This window comes from Anomaloglossus baeobatrachus, chromosome 3, assembly GCF_048569485.1.
Source record: "Anomaloglossus baeobatrachus isolate aAnoBae1 chromosome 3, aAnoBae1.hap1, whole genome shotgun sequence".
Taxonomy (NCBI): Eukaryota; Metazoa; Chordata; class Amphibia; order Anura; family Aromobatidae; genus Anomaloglossus; species Anomaloglossus baeobatrachus.
Genome location: NC_134355.1, coordinates 65,389,536 through 65,416,315, shown reverse-complemented (window position 1 = coordinate 65,416,315; position 26,780 = coordinate 65,389,536). Strand labels below are relative to the sequence as shown.

The 26,780-nt window shown below is 41.3% G+C and overlaps 1 protein-coding gene across 14 annotated transcripts in view; it reads left to right on the top strand.

Moving 5' to 3' along the window:
* Positions 1-26,780, top strand: part of NRXN1 (neurexin 1) — a 2,061,945-nt gene that overhangs the window by 1,872,510 nt on the left and 162,655 nt on the right. The gene's annotated exons all lie outside the window — the stretch shown is intronic.

Genomic DNA, 26,780 nt, shown 5'->3' with positions numbered 1-26,780 from the left:
TGTGTGGATAGATCGTGTCTATACACCTTTATCCACAGTACCACAAAGATCCATGTGCAAGCAATTAAATGGGGTATACAATTGCATACAGTAAAACACATGTGAAGGGCATATGCATAGAGCAACACACCAGCAGACAGCCAATAAGTGTAACCAGAGGGGGGGCTCCGTCACATGGGGCCTCGGAGAACCTACGTACGTTTCAATATGTTTGGTAACAGATCTTCATCAGGGAGGAGGCGTCTCATACCACTCTCCGATGGCGCCAGGCTTTAAATGCTGGAAGGGTAAACACAGACCCGGAAGTCTCGCTATTGGCGCTCGCGCCGGCAAGCCAGGGGAAATCACGCGAGACGCTGACCGTCACGTCACTATCGCGCATGTGCGGGAGCGGGGACACGTCACCAAGGCTCCCGCGCATGCGCGCGACGCTGAGACAGCCGCGGCTACGCGCAAACCACCCCCGGCTCCAGCGCGTTCGCACGGAGACAGCCGCATATTACAGAATGGGTCAGTATAAACGGTATATCCCTATATATATCACATCATCATATGGGTCATACAAAATCATGTATTTAGGGCATAAAGACATCATACAAGGGAGTCCATTCTTGTATTTCTGTGTGGATCAGGAAGATGTTGATTCCCGAATATCAGATCATGGTGTTAATTTCTATGTCCTATAAGCAGAGAGTAGGGCATATGAATATTATATAGGCCTAGAAGCCATGGAGGAAAGTATAAGGTCATATAAGGTTAAAATATATAAAAACGAAAAAAGAGGACAAAGGATGCAGGTGAAGGGGAGATGGTAAGTCCAAAATATACTAATAAAGATCAATGTCAAGAAAAATTGCATAAAACAAGATGAATATTATCACACAAACTGAGTGTTATAAGGGATCGATGGCACTCCAGGAGAGGGGAGAAATGGTCAGTCATTGATCATATTTACAAAAATGGAGCATAGCTCACTGACTCGTTTAATCCTTTCGGGATCATTGTGTCCAGTGTCACTATCCATTTTGTCTCACACTGCGCCAGGCGCCTCTTAAGATCACCACCCCTGATTCCTCCTGTTATCACATCGATCCCTCTTATTTTCAATTTAGAGGGATCACAGGAGTGGTGAGATCTGAAGTGCCTGGGCAGTGTCTTGAGTATTGTCGGGTCTTCCTCTGTCTTGGCCGCAGCAATGTCCCTCACGTGCTCCCTGACCCTAATGCGGAGTTCCCTGGAGGTACGTCCCACATAGGTCAGGGGGCACGTGCATGTGGCAAAATACACCACATATGTGGTGCCACACGTGATGTAATGTTTGATGTTGAAATTTTTTTGTCTATGAGAGGAATAGAAAGTATTACTCCGAAGGACATTGCTGCAGGCCACACAGTGGCCACAGGGGAAACAGCCCTGTGGAGGTCCACGAGACCCAAATGGATTCACTCTGGGGGGAACATAGTGGCTCTGGACCAATAGATCCCTCAAATTCCTTGCTCTCCTGGAGGTCATCAGAGGATTCGGGGCAAGTATTTCCGCTAATGCCGGATCTGTCATTAATACCGGCCAATGTTTCTTAAGGATGTGGCGCATTATTTCCCACTCCTGGTTGTATGTTCCGATAAATCTCACTGCAATATCAAGTTGTTCCTTCTTTTTTGGGGTATCTGTGAGCAGCTGCAGCCGGGGGGTCTTTTTGGCCCGGTTATAACCAGCCCGGATGCTTCTGCCACTATATCCCCTTTCATAAAAGCGATCCCTGAGATCAGCCGACTGTGCCTCAAAGTTGCTGTTGGATGAGCAAATCCGTTTCATCCTTAAGTACTGCCCGGTCGGGATGGCGCGAATTGTTGAAGGGTTATGGGCAGATGAGGCATGCAGCAGTGCATTAACGGATGTGCCCTTCCAGAAAACGTCCGTTTGGATCGACCCCCTATGATCCACATTGATCATAATATCGAGGAAGTCGATCCTGCATCTGCTGCTTTTATGGGTAAGCCTGATGTTAAAATTGTTGGTATTTAACTGCCCCATAAACTGATTGAGCTGCTCAGCCGAGCCCTGCCACACAAACAAAATGTCGTCAATGTATCTTAGCCAGCACTGCACATGAGTGCTAAGCCCAGGTCCCTCGTCAGAAAATACTAGCCTCTCCCAGTATCCTAGGAAGATGCCAGCATACGAGGGCACACAGGCCGCACCCATGGCAGTGCCGCGCTGCTGCAAATAGTAGATGTCCTTGAAGACAAAGAAGTTGTGTGACAGGGCAAACTGGAGCAGCTCTATGATCAGCTCGCCCAACTCGCCACTCCGACCGGACGCTTCAAGAAAAAAACGGACCGCTCGTATACCATCTGTATGGGAAATGCAAGTATAGAGGCTCTCTATGTCGGCTGTAACAAGGATCATATCATCCTCCAGAAAGATGCCGTCAATGCGCCGCAGGACATCCGTGGTGTCCTGGACATACGAGGGCAGTGTTTCAACCAAGGATTTTAAGTGGTAATCTATAAATTTACAAATGGGATCACACAAACCCTCTATGCCGGACACGATCGGACGTCCAGGCGGATTGACAGCATCTTTGTGGATTTTGGGCAATATGTAGAAGGTGGGCACTCTGGGATGTTTTCTACATAGCCCATCAAACATTTTCTTATTAATAAGGCCAATATCCAGAGCCCTTTGTAATATTGCAGTGAGTTCAGCGGAAAACACAACCAGGGGGTTGGAGGGAAGTCTCCTATAAGTATTCCTGTCTCGAAGTTGTCTAAGGACTTCATGTTCGTATTTGTCACAGGAAAGAACCACAATATTCCCCCCCTTATCAGCTGGTTTTATGACAATATCATGAAAGCCCTGCAGCTCGATCAAAGCCATCCTCTGGGGGCGGGTTAAGTTATCAAACCTCCGTTTGGTCGGGATCAGTTTAAAGTCCTCACTAACCATTTTAGTGAATATATCGATTGCAGGGCTAATTGACAGCAGGGGGAATTTTGTGGATTTAGGTAAAAGAACTCCTGGGAACATACCTGCAGCCGGGGTCTCCTGCTCCTGAAGTAGATCCTCAAGATTTTGTATGGCCTCACGTTCCACCTGGTTGTCGGACCCAGCATTCCGCTTATGAAAAAGTTTTTAAGAGTTAATTTACGTGAAAACAAATTTAGGTCCTTCAAAGCTGAAAAAAGGTGAAAAGAGTTGGAAGGAGAGAAAGTCAAACCGCGTGAAAGGACCTCCACCTGATCCGCAGTGAGCACCCGTGAGGACAAATTTATTACCTGTAATCTGTTCCCTTGGCGTTTGTTCTTATTATACGTTACAGGTGGCCGGGCTCTGTGCTTAACACGCGCCCCGACCGTCTCACCGTCTGCAGTGAGATTTATCGGAACATACAACCAGGAGTGGGAAACAATGCGCCACATCCTTAAGAAACATTGGCCGGTATTAATGACAGATCCGGCATTAGCGGAAATACTTGCCCCGAATCCTCTGATGACCTCCAGGAGAGCAAGGAATTTGAGGGATCTATTGGTCCAGAGCCACTATGTTCCCCCCAGAGTGAATCCATTTGGGTCTCGTGGACCTCCACAGGGCTGTTTCCCCTGTGGCCACTGTGTGGCCTGCAGCAATGTCCTTAGGAGTAATACTTTCTATTCCTCTGATAGACAAAAAAATTTCAACATCAAACATTACATCACGTGTGGCACCACATATGTGGTGTATTTTGCCACATGCACGTGCCCCCTGACCTATGTGGGACTTACCTCCAGGGAACTCCGCATTAGGGTCAGGGAGCACGTGAGGGACATTGCTGCGGCAAAGACAGAGGAAGACCCGACAATACTCAAGACACTGCCCAGGCACTTCAGATCTCACCACTCCTGTGGTCCCTCTAAATTGAAAATAAGAGGGATCGATGTGATAACAGGAGGAATCAGGGGTGGTGATCTTAAGAGGCGCCTGGCGCAGTGTGAGACAAAATGGATAGTGACACTGGACACAATGATCCCTAAAGGATTAAACGAGTCAGTGAGCTATGCTCCATTTTTGTAAATATGATCAATGACTGACCATTTCTCTCCTCTCCTGGAGTGCCATCGATCCCTTATAACACTCAGTTTGTGTGATAATATTCATCTTGTTTTATGCAATTTTTCTTGACATTGATCTTTATTAGTATATTTTGGACTTACCATCTCCCCTTCACCTGCATCCTTTGTCCTCTTTTTTCGTTTTTATATATTTTAACCTTTTATGACCTTATACTTTCCTCCATGGCTTCTAGGCCTATATAATATTCATATGCCCTACTCTCTGCTTATAGGACATAGAAATTAACACCATGATCTGATATTCGGGAATCAACATCTTCCTGATCCACACAGAAATCCAAGGATGGACTCCCTTGTATGATGTCTTTATGCCCTAAATACATGATTTTGTATGACCCATATGATGATGTGATATATATAGGGATATACCGTTTATACTGACCCATTCTGTGATATGCGGCTGTCTCCGTGCGAATGCGCTGGAGCCGGGGGTGGTTTGCGCGTAGCCGCGGCTGTCTCAGCCTCGCGCGCATGCGCGGGAGCCTTGGTGACGCGTCCCCGCTCCCGCACATGCGCGATAGTGACGTGACGGTCAGCGTCTCGCGTGATTTCCCCTGGCTTGCCGGCGCGAGCGCCAATAGCGAGACTTCCGGGTCTGTGTTTACCCTTCCAGCATTTAAAGCCTGGCGCCATGGGAGAGTGGTATGAGACGTCTCCTCCCTGATGAAGATCTGTTACCAAACATATTGAAACGTACGTAGGTTCTCCGAGGCCCCATGTGACGGAGCCCCCCCTCTGGTTACACTTATTGGCTGTCTGCTGGTGTGTTGCTCTATGCATATGCCCTTCACATGTGTTTTACTGTATGCAATTGTATACCCCATTTAATTGCTTGCACATGGATCTTTGTGGTACTGTGGATAAAGGTGTATAGATACGATCTATCCACACATCTATGCTCAATGCCATGCTACATTATTTTTGGAATGTAATGTTCTAGAAACAGCCCATCTGATACACAGTACCAGGATGTTTCTTTGTTCCCAACAAAGTCTTTACTAAAATGTCTGGAGTCAATATGCCATAGCCTATGTTACCTTTTATATAATGGGGGATGTCCGTCATTTACTTCTTTTATGTGTTTTTATGACTTGTGGATGTTCACCCTTGCTATGTATTGAATAAAAATTGGGAATTTTTTTGCACTATAAAAACTCTTGTTCTCTCCTTCCTTATATAAGAGCAGCATAATGTCTGGAAAGATCCCTAATGCCAGCGCATCTATCACTTAGTTTACTGAGTGAAGCAGTTGTGATATATTCAGAGTTTTCTCTGCTGTACATGTAGCAAAGCTCAGAAATCTGACCTCGTCCACACCCCTGATTAGCAGCTTCCTATGTACATTATATATTGACAGTAGGCTGCTAATCAGTTCTGGGGCAGGGTCGAGTGAGGAGATAAAGGAGCTCAGTCATAATCTCCTTCTGATAAAACACTTAGTATATTGAAACAACAGCACACAATCTGATAAGTGACACAGACCTGAAATCATTGCCTCAACCCCTATATCTTGCTACTCTCAGATTACACAGCATAAATCTGCTGACATTTTCCCTCTAAAGGTCCAGTCACACATAACGAGATCGTTAACGAGATTGTTACTACATCACAGTTTCCGGATCGTTGTTAAATCGTTGGTGAGATCGTTGGTGAGATGTCACACAGTCATTTTCCCAACGACTTTAGTAACGATGCAGCGACCTGTATAACGCTCTCGTTGGTCGTTGGGACCCTGTCACACAGCAGCTATGTAACGATTCCAACCTCGAATAGGGGCGTAGTGTTTGACGCTGTAAGCCACGTAGGCGTGCATATGCGTCGCCTTTTCCACACCCCTCCATTCTGATTGGTGGCCAATACTGTGTTCTGAATAGGCGGCTTGCCTAGAAGGCAACTTTGTATCGCTTCATCCTTTGTCACTTTTTGAGCCTTGCTTTGAAGATAGAACCTGCGACTCCACCCGGATTCATTTGCACTTTGTTCCCGGTTGCTTGCTTGCTTTTCGGATCGAAGCTGCATCTGCACCCGGATTCATCCCTCCTTCATTCCTGAGTGTTTGCTTACTGTTCTCAATGCCAACCAATCAGTGCAGAGGGGACGCGGAAAAGGTGACGCAACTACACTCCTACATGTCACACTTTAAGTTCTCATCTAGGTTGTTAACGAGATCGTTGGTAGGTGTCAAACATACAGATCCATCCTGCCCAGCAGGACTCCAAGGAGTAAAAAATGGCCCAGGACATTCAGCAACGACCAACGATCTCACAGCAGGGAGCGGATCGTTGGTACGTGTCAAACATAACGAGATCGCTGGTGAAGTCATTGTTTCGTCACAGAAGCTGTGACGCAGCAACGATGTCGTTAGCGATCTCGTTATGTGTGAAGAGGCCTTAAGTGTTGTAACTTCCTACCCTGAAGATGGATATCTGTTTAACTGATTGGGATATAATTGGAAAAGGTGGAAATTACTGTACAGAATAATCTGTATTTGATAACGTACAGACAATTTTGGGGGTAACCTCTCTTTCTTTTATTTAAATGCTGGTGTTGAGGCTAAAATAAATGTTTGCAATTGGGTTACATTAAGAGGTGGTTCACTTTAAAATTTAAAAGGGGGGATATTTACAGGGGAGATGTAATAAAAGTTTTTGTCGTGACGCCACTTGCGGGTTGCGGCTATTTAAGTGGAGCCGCCGCTGCACAGTTCTCACTACTAGGGCTGGTGTTGGTGGCAGCCTGGATGTTGGGCCCTCCACAAGTAGGACCAAGCCCCAGGGAATAGATGATGTTGTTGTGTGCAGAAAGAAGGTAGGCCACACAAGGGAATGCAATGTAGCTGGTTTCTTTGTTCTCAGCGTTGTTATGGCTGGCAACCCATTGAATGCTGGTCTTCACCACTGGTCCCCTTAGTTCCAGTGCTGGTATGATCACCTGGTGGCTTCTATCCCCTGCACCTGTCTCTGGTTGGTGGGTCCCCGTGGCTTGGAGCGTTTGGGGCTCCCCTCCTGGTTGTCGTTCAGTCTTAGTCCTTATAACAGGTAGCGTGAACCCTGTGGAGTTAGATTCTCTGGTCCTGTTCCCCGGTTCTCCCGTTGCTACTGTGTCCCGAACGTTATGGTTAGTGAGGTCCTGGATAATTCCCTGACTGAGTAGATTTTATCAGGTGTGCCTGGAGCTTTTGCCTGACCTAGGGCTCTGTCCCCCGTCAGTGCTATGGTTCTCAGAGTACTCCACCGTACTAAACCGGCAACCACACGTATGGGCCCTCAGGTCACCGCTACACTCTCCTGTCAGTGTGGTTATGTCCATCTCCTCTCACTTCCACTTACTGATTGTCTGACCCCTCCTCCATGGTTGTCGTCTAGTGGACTGGATCGGCTCCACCTCGGTGACCATCCATTGGGTCCAACCCCAGTCTGTCACTAGTCTTTGGAAAGGGAAAAGCAGGGATTAGAATGAATGTTTTGCTGTTACCGGCACTGGTCTTCTGGGTCCCTTGGGGTAGGTCTTGCATCTTTGACAGGATGCAGTACCTTGTAGCTCCTGATGGCTTCAGGGGCGCTACACAGCCTTAATAGCCAAATGGTGCAAAGTGTTCAATGAACCAAAACTGTCAAGATATTTGTCATCCCAAAATACATGCATTAAAGTTTAAAAACAAAAAAACATTACAGTTGTCATATCTTTTAGGACAAGATGATCACAGCTTTGGAATTTCAAATTTGTCAGGTTAGGCAAATATTTCCCAAAAAATTGACTTTCTGTAAAAATGATTGCAGGTATTCCTAGAGCCTTTAAAAGATGTGTATAACACTTTGAGGTCTCCTACCATTGTATCCAGCCTCTTTCAATCTCTTCAATGTAAGCACAGCCTTAGTAGTGTCACAGTGATCTCAGCATAGAATATCGGTAGTAACCAAAAGCTCATTGAAAGAAGCACTCCCATTAAAGGTTTTATCCTCTTCATATATTGCAATGATCATATTATATAGCAGTGTGTACTTAAAATTGCTCATTTTGCCCTTTTACCCAGTTAATTCTTTAGTTTTCTCTGCTCTGTGTAGAAACAGGAAGCTTCTTTTTCTCCAGCTTTAAGTATTGACCCAGCTGCTTTCTCCTTTTCCCTGTGGAGGGACTTTGCAGTGATGACTCATGCATTGAAAAGAGACTTCCTGTTTCTACATAGCGCTTAGAAGGATTCACCTAGTCTGTTTATAATAACACAATGTCATAGACCTAATGGAAAAGAAAAGAATTAGCTAGATATAAAGGCAAAATGACCAATTGTAAGCACACAGTGTTATATAATATGTTAACTGCAATATATTAGGAGGATTTTTGATAGGAGTGCTTCCATAAAGGGAATTTGTAAGTAGGTTTTTGCTATGTAATCTGAATACAGCATATTTTAGAGGTTAAATCAGATTTCAGCTATGTGTCTCTTATCAAGCTCTGTGCTGTTGCTTACTTGCAGTGATTGCTTTAGCACCAGGTGATTATGATTAGTCATACTACATCAGGTACATCAGTCTTGTGCCTGGTAGGCTGACACACCTCTCGCGGTGATTAGCAGCTCACTGTCTACAGACATTGTTACATAGAGAACCTTGTGTGTGATGAGTTATCTTTCTCCACTCCACTCCGCATTGCTAAATCTAAATACTCTGATTGTGTCAGAACAGCAGCACCCAGTAAACAGTGATACATTTTTTAGGTTCAGGGTCTTTTCCCCTTCATGATTCTACTCTCAGATGAGGGAATAAAAACCTGTTGACAGATCCCTTTAATAACAGAGTGCACTGACAGAATTCCCATGTTTTTCTAAATGAAAAAAAAAATGGTGCAAACATTTTTCCTCTTATTCATTTGTGATCAGATAGACACAAACTCATTGTGTTTCTACATACTGTTTTACTACATAATTCAGTATACTGTATAGCAGTATGCCACTCCGCCTATGCTTACTCTTGTGGAAAAATTTATTGTCTTTTCACAAGCATGAGAACTTGGCATGAGAAGAAAGAAGCACTGATAGCTATAAACTTACCGTATTTTTCATTTTATAAAATGTACCGGATTATAAGACGCACTCCAAATAAAAAAGTGGGTCTGTCTTATACTCTGGGGGTGTCATACCGAAGGGGGCGGCAGCGGTGGTGGAATGGGGTCACAGGGAGCAGGGGCCGTGCTGGACTAGGACGATGCTGTAGGCACTGCAGTGGGGGTAGTGCTGGCTGCGGGGGGCTGTGCTGGCTGCGGGCGCCATGCTGGTGGTGTGGCGGATGTCACAGATGCTCTGTTGGTGGTGTGGGATCCATAGTAATGGCACCTGGAGTCGACATTTGCACAGATTGTGCTCACTGCTCAATGACAAGTCGAGATTTCACCCACTTCCGGTTGCCATTTTCCTTGAGTCCAATTCTGGGAGATCAATGGGCCGGAAGTGACACATGCGCAGATGAGATTTTGAGCTGAGAGCTGCATCTGCGCATGCGCTGACTCCAGGTGCCATTATTTGAAGCCCGCACTGCCGACAGAGCATCTGGGCCACCCGCCGCAACACCCTGCTCCACACAGCCCCCACCGCGGCCAGCACAGCCCCCACTACAGCCAGCACAGCCCCCACCGCAGCCAGAACAGTGCCTCACAGCCAGCACAGAGCCCATTTTCCACCTTCTGGTAAGCTACATTCGCATTATAAGACGCACAACCTTATTTTCCTCCCAACTTTTTGGGAGGAAAAGTGCATCTTATAATCCGAAAAATGCGGTATATTAAAAAATAAAGTAGCAGAGAATTCAGATGTTATATAAAATATGTTCCTGATTCATTGTAACTTTTTCACAACCAACAATTTTTTTTTGTGTGAGTATATATTCATTAGTAGTTAAATGTCAGTGGTACAATAAGGACACAAGTTTTAGAATCCGTACCAGCCATGGTAAAAGGTCAAGCAATGTCATTGACTTTTCATGTGGACGGCTTGATCTAGTTCCGCAATCCTAAAGCACCCATCTGCTGTCATTTCCCTGAGCATCTGTTTCTGTTATTTAGAGTATCTACATACCTTGCCAAAAGCATTCAAAGAAAGTATGTGCAAGTTAATGCAGCACCATTGCAGGAAGATTACTTTTATACAGTAAAATATCTCTAAGGCAAGTATACACAAATTGAAATGCCACATCCTGGCTTAGCAGAAAAGTCCTAAGATTCCCTTGGCTGTAGGCTACTGTTGGCACTGCTCTTTTGACACAGAACAGATTTTCTTTATCTCTGAAATGCCATTATTTATTGCTACATGTGCCTATGGTGTTTTGTTTGCAAGACCTCTTCCAAACAGCGGCCTCTCCTTTGTTTTTCCTGTTATAACTAACCACGCATAACGTTCCAAAATATGACCTGACACAGATGTGAAAACAGCTGAATTGGTTTTCGGCCGGGATAATACATTGCAAACTATACTGGGTGCATTATAAACATCAGAGGAGGGAAAGAAAGAATAAAAATAGGTCATTAAAATGTTTCCAAACTGAAAAGCAATTAAAATATATTAAGTTGCCCGTAATTCAATTACCGTTGATTTTTCAAAGAAAGAAAGAAGTGCTCCAATGTTGGAGTTGCATAGCTCATTTATGTTAAAGGTGATATTAACACCAACCAGCCATCCAAAGTTTCTTTCAAGGCTACGGTCAAACGAGCATAGATTCTTTCTTCATAGAGAATCGGCCCGATTATGTAAATACACTCAAATCAAACTCTGATCATAGTATCAGCTTGGTGTACGCCAAATCTCTGATGAGAGAATCAGAAGACAATGCCAAGAGTTAATGGATAACAAAATTTCTCTATCTTCTCCATTCTTTGAATCCACGAAAATCAGACTGCACTCAGATGTCATCTGAGTGCAATCCAATTATTTCTACACACTCATAGACTCAGTGTCGGACTCGCTACCAGAGAAACTGCCAGTATTACCAGGCCTGGCTGCGGTTACCTGCATTGAACTCCGGAGCTCTCTCCTGAGCTGAACTCAGGGTTTGCAGGACTGAACCGTGAGCGCCGACTGATTCCCCGGTGATTGTGGTTCAGTTTATGACAGCTGCTGACAGACCGGGCTGTACTCCAGAGCTCAGGTGAGAGCTTTTGAGTTCAGCCCATCCTGTCCACAGCTGTCATGAACTGAACCGCAATCGCCGGGGAATCAGTCGGCGCTCACGGTTCAGTCCTGCAAACCCTGAGTTCAGTGCTGGTTGCACTCTGGAGCTCATTTGAGAGCTCCGTAGTTCAATGCAGGTAACCGCAGCCAGGATTGATATTACTGGCGGTTTCTCTGGTAGCCAGTCCAACACTGCATAGACTCGATTGTGCGTGTGCCCCTGATCTGCATAACAAATCACAGCATGCTGCAATTTTTTTCTTATGCCAAATGGATATGATAAAAAAACCTTTGATCAGCAGTGCCCTATAGAATAACATTTATCCAATTGCTTCTGGTAAAATATCGGATACCAGTTGTATCTTGTATGTTCCTGTGTGAGTGAGCCCTAAGGATGTATTCATTCACATTCCGGAGATCCACCTGGTGCAGGCAGTCTTGACGGCAGTCATCTATGGGAAAAAGTGTACACACTAGCTTTTTTCAGAGGGAAGAAAACTGTCTCTCTAGTGCCACCTACAAAATGTAGAAAAAAGCCGGCACACTGAAAATATGGTATTGTGCTCGAGGAAAGCACAGAGACCCCAATGTCAGAGAATGGAACCTCAGTACCAAATGAGACAAACTCAGTTCAAGAATGCTGCAAAAAGGGAAATTTTATTCCGATTCGGCACCACACCTGGCGCTGAACACATATGTGGTGGATCTCCTGCAGCACACGCTGCCATACCACACCTAGCGCTCCATGCTTCCAGTACTTAGTTGGACACTCCTATAACTTGGCTCCCTCTACACAGTTATTCTTGACAAAGACCTTGATGAGGTCGAAATGGATTTTTCTGTCATGCCAAATTGGAATAAAATTTCACTTTTTGCAGCAGTCTTGAACTGAATTTGTCTCATTTTGTAGTGCCACCTATAAGCATTTGTAAGTCAAAGTTTGACCTACTAAAGATGCTTGAAGCCATAGACCTCCAACTGTTGATAGCTTTTAAGAGGTTCTTCTAAATATTTAATACAGTTCATGCATTTGAAGTGGCTTTAACCCGCAGACAATTAGGTATGTCATTGGGCTCATTCACCTCATTAGTAGGTGTTTTAACCCTATCCTTTCCATACTGTCCACTATTGTTAGGCTGGACTTGATGGCTGTGATGCAGCTGTTGGAGCAGTAAGCTACTCTCCTTGACTAGATGTTGCTGAAGTGGAAAACCTTAAAGGCAACCTATGTCCTGGAATAGGCATGCAAATTACTTCTACTTTGGAAAACAATGTAAGATAAACAGGGGTTATCATAATTTCGGGGTTACTAGATGCTATTCTTCTTTACTACAATAGTTACTATTCCTTAGAAAATGCCATTTTAGGACCTGTATTGACACTTGAGACCAAGTATCAAAAGTTATGACACTGCACGTATGTAAGCATATTCAAAGAATAATAATAATATTTATTCACTTATATTGCGCCATTAATTCCACAGTGCTTTACATACATTGGCAACACTGTCCCTATTGGGGCTCACAATCTATATTCTCTATCCGTATGTCTTTGGAGTGTGGAAGGAAACCAGAGAACCTGGAGGAAACCCACGCAAACACGGGGAGAACATACAAACTCCTTGAAGATGTTGTCCTTGATGGGATTTGAACTCAGGACTCCAGCGCTGCAAGACTGCAGTGCTAACTACTGAGCCAACATGAAAACCCAAAATTCAAATATAGTTAACACACACCTAAAATTTGGGGTTATTGGGGTCTGTGTTGGCAATTGGCCAAGTATCGAAAATCGTGACCTATACACAGAGAAGCTAAATCCCCACAATAATTAGCACCTGGCCTATTAAAGAGTTAGAATCTATCTAATATAAGTGGGAAAAAGAAAAGACTGAGATAATTGAGGACAAGTATTCACTACAAAAATACTTCTCAAACTTTTTTAAACTTTAGACACATTCACAGCCGGGTTTAAACATGTGGATCACTCAATCACAATGAATATTGCCCCAAAGGACACCCCGAATATGATGGAATTCTTCATGAAACTGGGGTTGATTAAATAATCTATAAGGTGTCATATCTTTTGTATTGTCAAGAAAAAACAAAACGTTTTTATGTATATATGTATATGTTATACTCATTGCATTTGTATTTTGGATACCATATATTAATCTTGGGACTAAATTTAATAACACAGATAGTCTATGGTAAATCTTTATACTTACTCCATCATTTATTGTTATATTTTCTGTTTCTCTAAGACACTTCATTGGTCTCAGTTAATAAAAAAAATGTATAAAAAAGGATCTTTAGAAATATAATTAAAATATTGAAGTAATAAACACCAAACACAATAACTGGTTAGCTCTGTTTTTGTCATTTTCTCCATCCTTATGAATTTGTAAAATACAGAATGGCACAGTGAGGTGTACCAATGGGAATTTAGACTAAAAGCTGGGCACAATACTTCAATTATGGCATTGTTTGTAGCTTTAATGCAGGTATTATTTGCGACAAACCTTGTGAAAGCTATCTACCAATGTGAAATGAAGATTGCTCAGTTTGTTAGCTGACTACGGTCCCAAGCCACAGTCCGTGATCACTGTCAATTCCTCAATGATTTTGCAAAATACTGAGGACTTTGCAATCTTAGCAGCAGTTAAAGACAAGATGAAAATCTCAAAAGGGAATTATTGTCCTCAGCTTTTCAAAAAATTCAATGACTCAAATTTGAATACTGGATAAATTCCTCCCGGAATAACAACCATCAATGTGATATCATGGTTTATAATAGAAGGGGTAAAATGCTAAGAATGCACATACACAAAAACAAGCTTTTCATTCACAGAGTTTATTATTACAAACTTTGTAATTTTATATAATTAACTTTTACAATTTTTGTAAAAATATGTTCACAGTTATATCAAGTTGAATTTTAGGTTTAACATTGCTTAAAAAGCTTTTTTTTTTTTTAAAAAATGCTTAGATATAAAGCTGTATTTTATTCAAAGCAGCTGTTGACGAGTCTTTAGTATTTTCCCTACATGGTGTCACTCCCATCCACCACTGCACAGAAGTCAAGTGTACTGAAAGGGGTGGTTCACTACTTAGCTTTACTTGCCACATCGATATAATGTTCAGAAACAAGGCCTCTCTCAAATACCTTGTGTAGCACATTCTGCCTCTGAGCGGCGCTATTGCGGTCTACTCATCCCCATCACTCGATCCCCCCTTGCTCCGTGATCTCTGATATCCGATGATGTCACGTCAACTTACAGTTGACCTGACATCACTGAGGCCGACCCAAGTCTCTGTGAGTGACTTGGCTGTGAACGGAATGTCCCCGCTCGGCACGGCCCAGAATGTCGCGCACTCTCTCCTTTGGTGCAGAGCACCGCACGCAGGAGCAATGCTGGGCTGTGATATGCCGGGAAATGCTGCCCACAGCGCAGTCACTCAGGGAGATTGGGGCCGGTCACGGTTATGTATGGTCAACTGGAAGTTGACGTATGATCACCAGATCACAGAGGTCAGGGAGCCCAGTGTTACGTGATGGGGGAGAGCGGATCACAATAGCACCACTTAGAGGAACTATTGCCAACACAAGGTATTTGAAAGAAGCCTTGTTTCTGAATCTTATATTGATGTGGCTACTAGTAAAGCTAAGTGGTGAACCACCAGTTTAAAAGAATAAGTTTGACTTGTGCTACCCACAGGGCTTATTTTCGGGGAAGGTCTTATCTTCAGGGAAGCATAGTACTTAGTAAGTTAGCTGTCAATTTTTGAAGATAATCTGTTGGAAAAATGGGCAAATGTAAATATCTGAATAGCAAGAACTAAACCATTTGAGAGTATGACAAAATGTTAAAACTATTGATTTTACTCTATCATTATCCTAAAGATAATGTGATTGATTTGCAGGATGTTGTAAAAAAAAAGTCCAATCATGTAATGACTGCTTTGTAAGTTATAGGACTTAAATTATCTACTGCTATCTTCTTAGTGCTAGATACAGCAAAACATTTTTAGGTGTCATATGGTGACAATACCTCACTAAGTCAGAGCTGTAGGGTGGCATGATGGCTCAGTGGTTAGCATTGAAGTCTTGCAGCATTGGAGTTCTGGGTTCAAATTCCACCCAGGACAACATCTGCAAGGAGTTTGCATGTTCTCCCCCGTGCTTGCGTGGGTTTTCTCCAGTTTCCTCCCACACGCCAAAGACATACTGATAGGGACTTTAGATTGTGAGCCCCATTGGGGAAAGTGTTGTTGATTTGTGTAAAGCGTTATGGAATTAATAGCACTATATAAATATTATTATTGGTCAATCCTGGGATTTGGCTATCATATTGATAAAAATAATTACCCAAATTAATGGGTAGCCTTTTTGAAGACTTGATCCTTTAATTAAATTTCTCAGATATACAGGACAATACCTAGAGCACCAGATATTGTGTTTGTTATTTATTACTTACAAGTATTTTTTCCGCAATATTCACAGTATACTGTAATACTCTTATATTATTGCTTAAAAGCATACAATTACAGTAGATGTGCCTGATATTTCATGGCTATAACATTTCTAGGTTAGATTCATCAAAACTAAAGAAAGTCTACCGTATTTCTATGTCAATCAAGATGTGTCTTGGTTGTTTCATATACAAACGTTTTACAAAGAAAAGTAAATTGCATTTTAGTGGAGAAGTGTAATAAATTTTGAAATGAAAGAAATCGGGTTTTTGGAAAACCCATAGAATCCACAAGGCAAGTCTTCTGTTCTGACCTTCCAATAATAAGCTATGATAACGTTGATTGACTGCTTTTGTCAGTCATACAAAAAGATTCAATTCAACAGTTTGACCTTTTTTCGCCTTTTGTGGTATTCCTGTAGCACTTCACATTATTAGTTTACTTTGAAGGAAACTGTTTTGAAGGAAACTGTTTGAATAACTGGAAGATTGACAATGTATCTCCAGCATGGACGCACACATTACAGTCAGGCGATTGATGCTTCTTTTGTTTTTATGTAACACAATGGCCCAATTGTATAGTGATTCAATTATAGGATCTGGATTTCAAGACAAAAATAAACTATTGGTCTTTGCGTCGAAGTAATTTACCATTCCGTCAAAACTACAAATTCTGTTATCCTCAAGATAGACATATGCTTCACAGACATGCCCCAGATTGTTATACATCCGGGGAAGCTATAAAATTAATAGCTCTTTTAATGGCTCAACTTTTTACAGACAAAGCTAAATGTGTAGCAAATATTTAGGAATTGGTAAAACCGGGCAAATTTAAACACTATGCAATGTTTTTCACGCAAATCTGCTAGAATGGTTACTGCCATTTTACATTTTGGAGAAGATTGTATTCACCATAAAAGGATCTCATGAATTTAAGTGCTGGAAGGTGGGTTTCCCAAAAATGCCTTTCAACTATCAAATCACAAGGTATAGCACAGATAATCACAATGAACTATCATAGCCTGTATAAAAGCTGAAGCAGGAAATGCAGCCACCATTTTGCGGTAATTCTGGATAGGGAGAGGGCATAATAGCTCACTGTTGCCACAGTCAAAATGATCCAATAGAGATAAAAAAACAAGAGTTGCTCCTGGTGAAACACTGTGGGTAACAGGTGAGGTGAATTGGAGGGTTGGTTGCTCACCTGACCAGGCTGTGCATGGCACAATTACATAAAGAGTAGAGATTAGAGAACTTGAGGTTCAATTTTCAAACCGATCACCAACTTAAAAAATCAAGGTTCGGGGTTTGAATGCTTTACGTTCGAACTTCACGTTGTCCTTAGGTACACTTGGTGGTTAGCCCTGTATGAGCCGCTTGCAAGTGGGGGTAACAACAGCATAATTACATGTAGTGTGCAACCCAAAAAAATGTTGAAAAAGTCCGCCCACCCTCCACCGGAAGTGATCTGCTTATGGCTGGCTGTTTGAGGGCGGAGACTCAAACTACCAATCAGTTACTTGTTTTGGGTTCTGGTCAAGCTTGAGCCAGTGGATACTCGGCTCCTTGGCTGCCGGGGAACCAAACATCCACGAAACCGCTCATCTAAAGAGTGATGTATAATTGTATTGTGGATGCTGCTTTGGCCACTGTCCTCACACTAAATGGAGAAAAGACATAACAAGTAAAGGAAAGAGGAGACACGCTTCACAGTAGAACCTGCTCCTTCCTCAGGCATAACCTTATACCTGAGGAAGTAGTAGGTTCTAAATTGAAACGCATTACAATAAATTGAAAGGGTTTATACTTACCCCCTGGATTAACCTTTGTCAGCGGCAGCACCTGGCATACACCACTTTCTTCTCACCTTTTAAAATGCTACAATAGGCTAAGACATGGAAGATGTTGGACAGATTTCATATAATTGGTATCTACTGGAGATTTTACAGGAGAAAACTCTTTCTTACTTATATCTCATCTCTGCAGATTGTTAATGAGGGAATGAAAATAATGGTATTTTATCTATAAAAAAAATCTATCCACAGTGTTGGAATATTCACCTCAATGTCAGGTATCTAATTTCATTCACAAAAATGTTTAATTACCTATCTATCAATTCATGCATTCTTAAGTAATTGGGATGTCTTCAATAAATTCTTCTAAGTTCTCTTATGCCTTCAAGGTAAATTCTCCTCTTCTTGAAGCTTGAAGCACTGAAGTACGACAATGAGCTGTTTACAATTCTGCCATTGTAGGCAATGTCACAAACACAATTCCCGACAAAACTTTGACCTGTGTTTTATTTTCACCTCATCACATTCCCACCGCTGAGATGATTTCTTCTTGACAACAAATAGATGTCTTCAATTAAGCTTTATGCTCATCATTTGTTCACTTTTATATCAGTAGTGACAAGCATGTATATTGGCAAATACCTAGCACTTAAAACTTTTGTAGCGTCGAATATCACGGCAGATATTTTATATGGAAGATGATAGCGTACAGATAGTTTCATTTGTACGTTGTATTGCCTCTTCACATTTTACTGGAGTACATTTATTTGATGGATAATATAATACAAAACAAGATCCCATTGAAAGATATAGTTTATTAGGATTAATTTTACAACTAAATCCATGTTAATCCGGGAAGACAGATGCATTCAAACAATTCTTGAAGCTTCTATTCTACTCTGAGACTCTTTAATTTTCCTTCTTAAGTTTTATGGAAAATATAAAAGCTTTTCAGATGTTCTGCGGATTAAGCATTCCAGATAAAGGGGGCCATCCGAAAATAACATTACCTAATTGATATAGAAAGACAAGATAAGACGACAGTTGGGAGCTCCATGTTTTATTCTTTGCTAGATAGAAAAATTATGTTTAAGAATCACATAAAATATAAGAAAAAAAGACCATCTGCTTCTGCAGAACTGAATGTAAAGATTACGTAATTGGATTCCGCAAACACTAGAAATGTTTATTATATTGGACATATGGTAAAACTATCATGATGTGTTAGGGACAATTACTTTGCAATTGATTGAATGATTGGTTAGGTTTATTCATATTATTTATTCATATATATATTTTTTTATTTTGCTTGTGTAGGTATAGCTATCTGCATGGTTATGTTTATTATTTATTTATATACTTAAATGATATTATTTATTTATTTAAATTACTTTGAAAATGTAGCAAGTAATATGTATATACTGTGTATATATATATATATATACATATATATATATATATATATATATATATATATATATATATATATATATATATATATATATATATATATATATAGTCATGGCTGAAAAGTGTTGGTGCCCTTAAGCTAAATTGTTCCAGAAAATGAAGTATTTAGCCCAGAAAATTATTGCAAGTGAACATGATTTGTTATACAAGTTGTTTCATTTGTTTGTATTGGAACAACAAGAAAAAAAAAGAGAAATAAAAGCTAAATTGGACATAATTTCACACAAAACTCCAAAAATGATCAGACAACATTGTTGGCACCCTCAACTTAACATTTGGTTACACACCCTTTGGAATAAATTTCTGCAATCAACCGCTTGCTATAACCATCAACAAGTTTCTTCTTCCTCTCAGCTGGAATTTTGGACTCTTTTTTTGCAAACTGCTCCAGGTCTCTCATATTTGGAGGCGTCTTCTCCCAACAGCAATTTTAAAATCTCCCAATAGGTGATCAATGGGACTTATTTATTCCGGACTCATTGCTGCCAAATTAGCTCTTTCCAGCACTTTGTTTCCATCGATTTCTGGGGGCTTTTTAAGTATGTTTGGGGTGATAGTCCTGCTGGAAGACCCATGCCCTAGGGCGCAAACCCTGCTTTCTGACACTGGGCACTACATTGCAACCCAAAATTCTTTGGTAATCTTCAGATTTCACGATGCCTTGCACTCAGTCATGGCATCCAGTGCTAAAGGCATCAAAGCAACCCAAAAAAATCTTTGAACCACCACCATATTTGACTGTACGTACTGTTTTCTTTTCTTTGTAGGCCTCATTTCGTTTTTGATAAATAGGAGAATAATGTGCTTTATCAAAAAAGCTCTATCTTGGTCTCATCTATTGACAAGATGTTTTCCCAGAAGGAGTTTGGCTGACTCATGTGCACTTTGGCAAATGGCAGTCTATCTTTTTTATGTCTCTGTGTCTGCAGTGGGGTCCTTCTGGGTCTCCTGCCATAGCGTTTCATTTCACTGAAATGTCGACATAGTTTGCACTGACACTGATGCACCCTGAGCCTGCAAGACAGCTTGAATTTCTTTGGAACCTGATTGGGGCTGCTTGTCCACCATCTGGACTATCCTGCATTGCAACTTTTCATCAATTTTTCTCTTCCATCTACGTCCAGGGAGTTTAGCTACAGTGCCATAGGGTACAAATCTCTTGATTATGTTGTGCACTATGAATAAAGGAACATCAAAATATTTGGAGTTGGACTTGTAACCTTGAGATTGTTGATATTTTTCAACAATTTTGGTTCTCAGATCCTCAGACAGTTCTCATCTCCTTTTTCTGTTCTCCATTCTTACTGTGGTACACACAGACACACAATGCAAAGATTAAGTCAACTTCTCCCCTTTTTATCTGGTTTTAGATATGTTGTTCATATTGCCCAAACCTGTTACTTCCCACAAGTGAGTTTGAATGAGCATCACATGCTTGAAACAAAGTTGTTTAGCCAAAATTTTGGAAAGATGCCTACAATTTTGTGTGAAAATATGTCCAATTTTCTCTTTTTTTTTGTTTTTTGGGGTTTTTTTTGTGTTGTTCCAATACACACAAAGGAAATATGTGTATAAGAAAACATGTAATTGCAATTATTTTCTCAAGAAACACTTAATTTTCTGAAACAATTTCAAAGGTGCCAACACTTTCGACCATGACTGTATATACATATATGTATATATGGCATAATGCCTTCCCAATTTAAGAAAAATTATGTCAATTCTTAATTAATTCACTAGGAATTGCCTGATCATTAAAAACGTCATAGACTGATTGTTATTCATATTGGTTACTGTACTGCATGGTGTTTCCTAATTTTCCTCCCAATTTACATTAGGCATTCAAACTGCAGCTACCTCAAAGTTTTGGGGGTTTTTAAGAGTAAGGGGGACTCCTGTCTGTCACTGATTGATATGAAAGCCTTTAGGCTACGACATCGCAAGCCGATGCTTGCGATGCCGAGCGCGATAGTCCCCGCCCCCGTCGCAGCAGCGATATCTTGTGATCGCTGCCGTAGCGAACATTATCGCTACGGCAGCTTCACATGCACTCACCTGCCCTGCGACGTCGCTCTGGCCGGCGACCCGCCTCCTTCCTAAGGGGGCGGGTCGTGCGGTGTCACAGTGACGTCACCCGGCAGGCGGCCAATAGAAGTGGAGGGGCGGAGATGAGCGTGACATAAACATCCCGCCCATCTCCGCCCTTCCGCATAGCCGGCTTGAGCCGTGGTGATGCAGGTAAGCTGATGTTCCTCTCTCCTGCGGCTTCTCACACAGCGATGTGTGCTGCCGCAGGAACGAGGAACAACATCCTACCGTCGCTGCCACGCAATTATGAAAATGTCGGACACTACACCGATATTACGATTACGACGCTTTTGCGCTCGTTAATCGTATCAAAAACGCTTTACCCACTACGATATCGACAGCGACGCCGGATGTGCGTCACTTTCGATTTGACCCCATCGACATCGCAGCTGCGATGTCGTAGTGTGCAAAGTACCCCTTACATAAAGAAGTTGAATTTGTAGCAGCTGAAGTGTGTATTAACCTAACATTTTCTGGCTCAGCGGGGGCTCATCAGTATAAGGCTCCGTGCCACAATCAGTGTTTTGCAGTGTTTAGGATGCAGTGTGTTTTTGTTGCATCCAAAATGCTGCATTGTACAGTACAAGCACAGTGGATGGGATTTCTAGAAATCCTGTGCCCACTTTAAGTATACAGCCCACAGCAAAAACTAACCTGTGGTGCGGCTTACCAAGCTACAGCATGTCACGTGTTTGCTGTGGAGTTCCAAGCATCCTCTGCAGGGAGAACAGAAGAGAGAGACTGCAACTGCCCAAACCCGGATCATGGACACAAGCAGCTGCAGGCTCCTACAGAGGAGACTTGCAGCCCCGCAGGTCAGGACCCGCCGCATCCAAGATGAAGTGGGTGGTGCTCGTGGGCACGTACCCTAAGGCACTGTTCACATATACAATTTTAGCTTCTGTCATTTTCTCTGTCAGAACTACATGTAAAGCTACTCTTGCCATCAAAATGACAGAAACCATATTATACTCTATGATAAGACACTGGTATCTGTCTTTGACTCTGAAATTTGTTGTACTATGGATCTGGCACTTATGACATTGCTTCTATTATAACCACATAAGCAAAGCACAAAAAAGTAATAATTGAATAAGCAACTGTTATTATGTTGTTTCTGACAGATTGATAGTTTTAGAAATAATTTCTGAATGTCTCAATGGTGACAACTAAAATAGCTATTGTTATAATTAATAAACTATGTTAATTGCTGTAACTTTGGAATTACAAATATTCTGAATTTTACATTTTTGGTCAAAACTAATTTTAGAAAAGATCAAATATAATATAGTCAAGTGCAGCAATAAAAATGACTGTAAACTTTTTAAAACCCCATGATTGATTTTTTTAAAACCCTATAGCTATTTCAACATAGCCATCAAAACACTGTCTGTCATAATTATAATGTTCTGACATCCTTCAGCCACCAGAAGAGGGAGCACAAGAGTTAATTGCATACTGGTTATTTATACACATATAGTATAAGTTCCAGAGCTCTCCTTCTTTCCTGATCGATACAAGAAGCCAAAGCATTGTGCTTTAAAGGGGCTTACAAGAATTTAGAAACATGGCACGATGCAGTTATAAGCAGTTTTGTAATTTACACCTCATGAAAATTAGGTAAAAGAAACCTGTAATGTCCCATCAGCTATTGATCTGTAGATGTTGGCTTAAACTACTAATAAATATGACTGTCCAGGCTATAGAGCGCAAGTCTGAAATTACTTTATGTGACTGCAGACTTGTGAATCCTCACAGAGCGCAGGCTGTACATTGTCAGGACTCTCTAGTGTTGATGCCGAGAGCAGGCCGGCACAAAAGCACAAGTATGCAATTTGCATAGTTCCAACTCATTGTGAGTAGACTTGTTTGGCCATACTCAATTTACTTGTATTAAGTGATGCTGTACACATCAAGTTGGCCCATAACCGCATGTATGAAAATTGCATAATGGTGGTCATCAGCACTGGAGAATCCTGACAGCACCGTACACTTCACACTGTGAGAATTTGCATATCTGTGGTCACAGACTGCTAAGCCTGGACCACACCTTTATTAGTGTTACATTTCTATCTGGTTGCCTTACTTAAAGTGAGGCTACTGAGAAAAAATTCACATTCTCAGTCATTGGGGTGTGTCTAGTGCAGATACAGTCATTTCTTACAGCAATAGGAGCTTTAGCTATAAGCGTACCTCCGCACTTTGACTGACACATTGCTTTGCATAGAAGCACTACAGAATGAGCTGTCAATCAAAGTGCAACTGTAGCCATTCCAAGAACACCCCTATGACTGAAATTTGGTGGCTCTAAGAAGGAGTAAAGTTCATCTTTTCTCGGTAGTCTTGCATTCAGTAAGGAGACCAGACAGCATTGCAACACTATAAGAGATAAACAAACCTTTGGAGGTTCAGTTTGCTGGCAGCAAACAAACCAAACTTCCACTGGTCTGAACCTGGACCAAGGAGTCTCCGTCCACATGCAGCCAGCCATAAGCAGATAACTTCCAGGGGAGGTTGGATGAGCTTTTTCAATTTTTTTTGGTGCACACTACATCTGATCATGCTGTTGTTACCCCCAGTGCGAGACGTCCAAACACTGCAAGCGGCTCACACAGGGCTGAGCACCGAGTGTATCTGAGAACAGCGTTGCTTGTGCAAGTTAAGCTCGCACGTAAAGCAATCGAACTCTGAGCCTTCAACCCTGTTTGGTTCGAAAACTGAACCTCGGGTTCGCTTATCTCTAAACACTTATTATCCTGCAGATTAACCCGTTATCTTCAGGCAAATAGTTCTTGGGTCAATGACAGGTTCTCTTTAGTGCCGCCATGTTTTGATGCCCATCACTTGGCCTCCCCTAGTTTGCTTTCGTTCCTGCCTCAGATTACATTATATATATTGCATGCATAATCCATGCCTTCTTGATTACTTCCACCATGAACGTATCATTATTGACATCATGGTCATTACCTGCTTCTAACCTTCAGTGGTGGACATTCATTTAAAGAACAGGTTTCCAATTTATAAATGATTCTTCTATATTATGCATACTTCTAAAGACTTTACAACTTTCAAAGATCGATTCCCCAAGCTCTAAAACAATCATGCACTTTATATAATTTTCCAGGATTAATAACCTTGAATGAGTGTTTGACCTTTATTAAAAGCACTGTTTTGTAGTTTTCTCTGCGGCTTGCATAGTTAAAATATGGGTTTTTTAAATAAGACACGTTTTTGTTTTTCTAGAAATGTCTTATAAAATTTTTACTTAATTGAATGATGCTTGTGAGTTTTTTTTCTTTTTTTTTTCCAAGCTACATTGTAAGAATTGCATCTCACATCATGATTGGCAGCACAAAGGCCAATTCTGTAACCTCCCAGTATGAGGAGCAGGTTGGGCATACCTCTTTCAGAACTGTTTCAAAGTTCTCCTCCATGCAAGGATTTAATTAAAAGAGAATAAACTATAAAGTATGTAAGAAAAGTAATGCCCTTCACCACTAATGTTACCTCCTTTGTCTTTCAAGTCTTAAGATGGACTTTCCGGAATAGTGCCTTGACTCAGTCGTTGCATTATTTCAGAATTTAGAAGCTATGAGTGGATAGTTTCAAGTTTACACCAATTATATATATATATATATATATATATATATACCAATCTGACATTACGAATTCTCTGTCACACCAATTACTTGTCAAATGGAGAAAACAAAGTAGATACATTTTATGAAAGTTACTTAAATGGTCAGCTTTTATTTTTGACTACAGCAAGGGCACACCTTAAAGGGAAACTGGCAGGTCCAATCTGCACACAAAATCACAAGCAGATCTGGGTGCATATTTCTAATAAAAATAAAGTGTTTTCAGCTTACCAGGATAAATGTCCCATAGTGGATGAGCGGTGCACGGACCCTCCAGGTCAGCCAGTTCTGGAATCCAAGAATTGCGAGTGGGGAAGGAGGGGGCAAAGGAAGATGGGATCCAGCACCAGCAAAAAATAGAGTTGTTTGGGAAAAACAGGATGTAACTAATGTTTTTCCCTTTGTTTATTTCCACTTTTCCGCTTTGATTTCAATGTTCTAATAAATTTTTGAGTTTTATACAAACAACTCTATTTTTTGCTGGCGCTGGATCCCATTTTCCCCTGCCCCCTCCTTCCCCACTGGCAATTCTTGCATATTTCTAATCCCTGCCTAACTGTCCCAGAATCTAGTACATTAGATAAAGGTATCTTTAAAAAAATATTTCTAAAAATCCTTTATGACATGCTAATGAGCACAAGGACTAGTCACAAGGGTGTTAGTTCCTGCGCTCATTCTTCCCTCTTAGCATGTTAGCACTCCCACAAGGGTGTGCTAACATGTTATTCAATGCCAATGTAATCAGTGTGACACATGTACCTGTGTCTGTTGCACCGCTGATGACTCCAGCTTTAGGCTCAGTGCACATGGTCAGAAGTCCCCGACACTTCCAGTCATGCACACTAGACCTCTCTGAAGCCGGGATGCGTAGTGCGCATGACCGGAAGTGCCGGGCATTCTGATCAGTGGCGACAGCTTTGCGTGTGATGATGCTGGCATTGAATAACATGTTAGCAAGCCCCTAATGGAGTGTTAACATGCTAAGAGGGCAAAATGAGAACAGGAACTAATGCCCTTGCGACTAGTCCCCGCGCTCATTAGCATATCATAAAGAATCTTTAGAATTATTTATTCTAAAGATCTCCTTATCTATGCTACTAGATACAGGGACAGTTAGGCAGGGATTAGCAATATGCCCCCAGAACTGCTCATGGTTCTGGGTGCATATTGAACCTGACAGGTTTCCTTTAAAGTTTCTGGGCCCTGATGGAAAATATATAACAAGACCAACCAATTATCATATGCTATATAAAATACTAGTAACCCTGTATGAGGTTGCTTGGTCCCTTGTGACTTTAGGGTCTTGGTGTGACTTGTACTTCTTAATATTCTGCCTAAGCACCCCCATATTGGCATGAAAAATAACTTATAACCTCATTATTTTAAGATTTAAATTACAAAGGAGATGTACTGTAGGGATATATTCTGCCGAGAGTAAAAACAAACTGTGAAAATGTCATTGAGGAGATGAATTAGGCTGTTGTGACACCCAAATGCCCTTGAACAAATGAAGAAATGCAAATTTGAATGTTTTTTTGTAAGATTTATTGGAAATTTCGTGTTTTCCTCCTTACATTTATCTTTGCTAATGTTTATGGAAATGACTTCTAAATTCTCAGTTGAAGCATTTTAGTATTTCAGATGACAATCTGAAGAATAACTCGTACACCTGTAATGAAAACTTAATTAGTATGAAACCGGCTCGAGTTCGATCAATACTTAAATATGGCTGAAATAACTTTTGTCAATCCTTTTTCCATGCTGACTCAATTACGATTAAAATATTATACTCTTTTACCGCTAGATCGATTGCAACGCATTTGTACCATGTGATTTTTTGAATCTTGTGGATCAAAATTTTTTTCTTGAGCGAAGAAAATGATTTTTTATTTTTTTGTCATTTTTTTTTCTTAACATGGATGCATTGGTAATAACATCCACATTGGTATTCTGATTCGTAGAGATTTTAAATGATTAACCTGGATTTAGAGGTTGGATGTATCCTGCTAAATTAAATATGTTACACATGAATATGTTTAACTAGCTAATAACAAA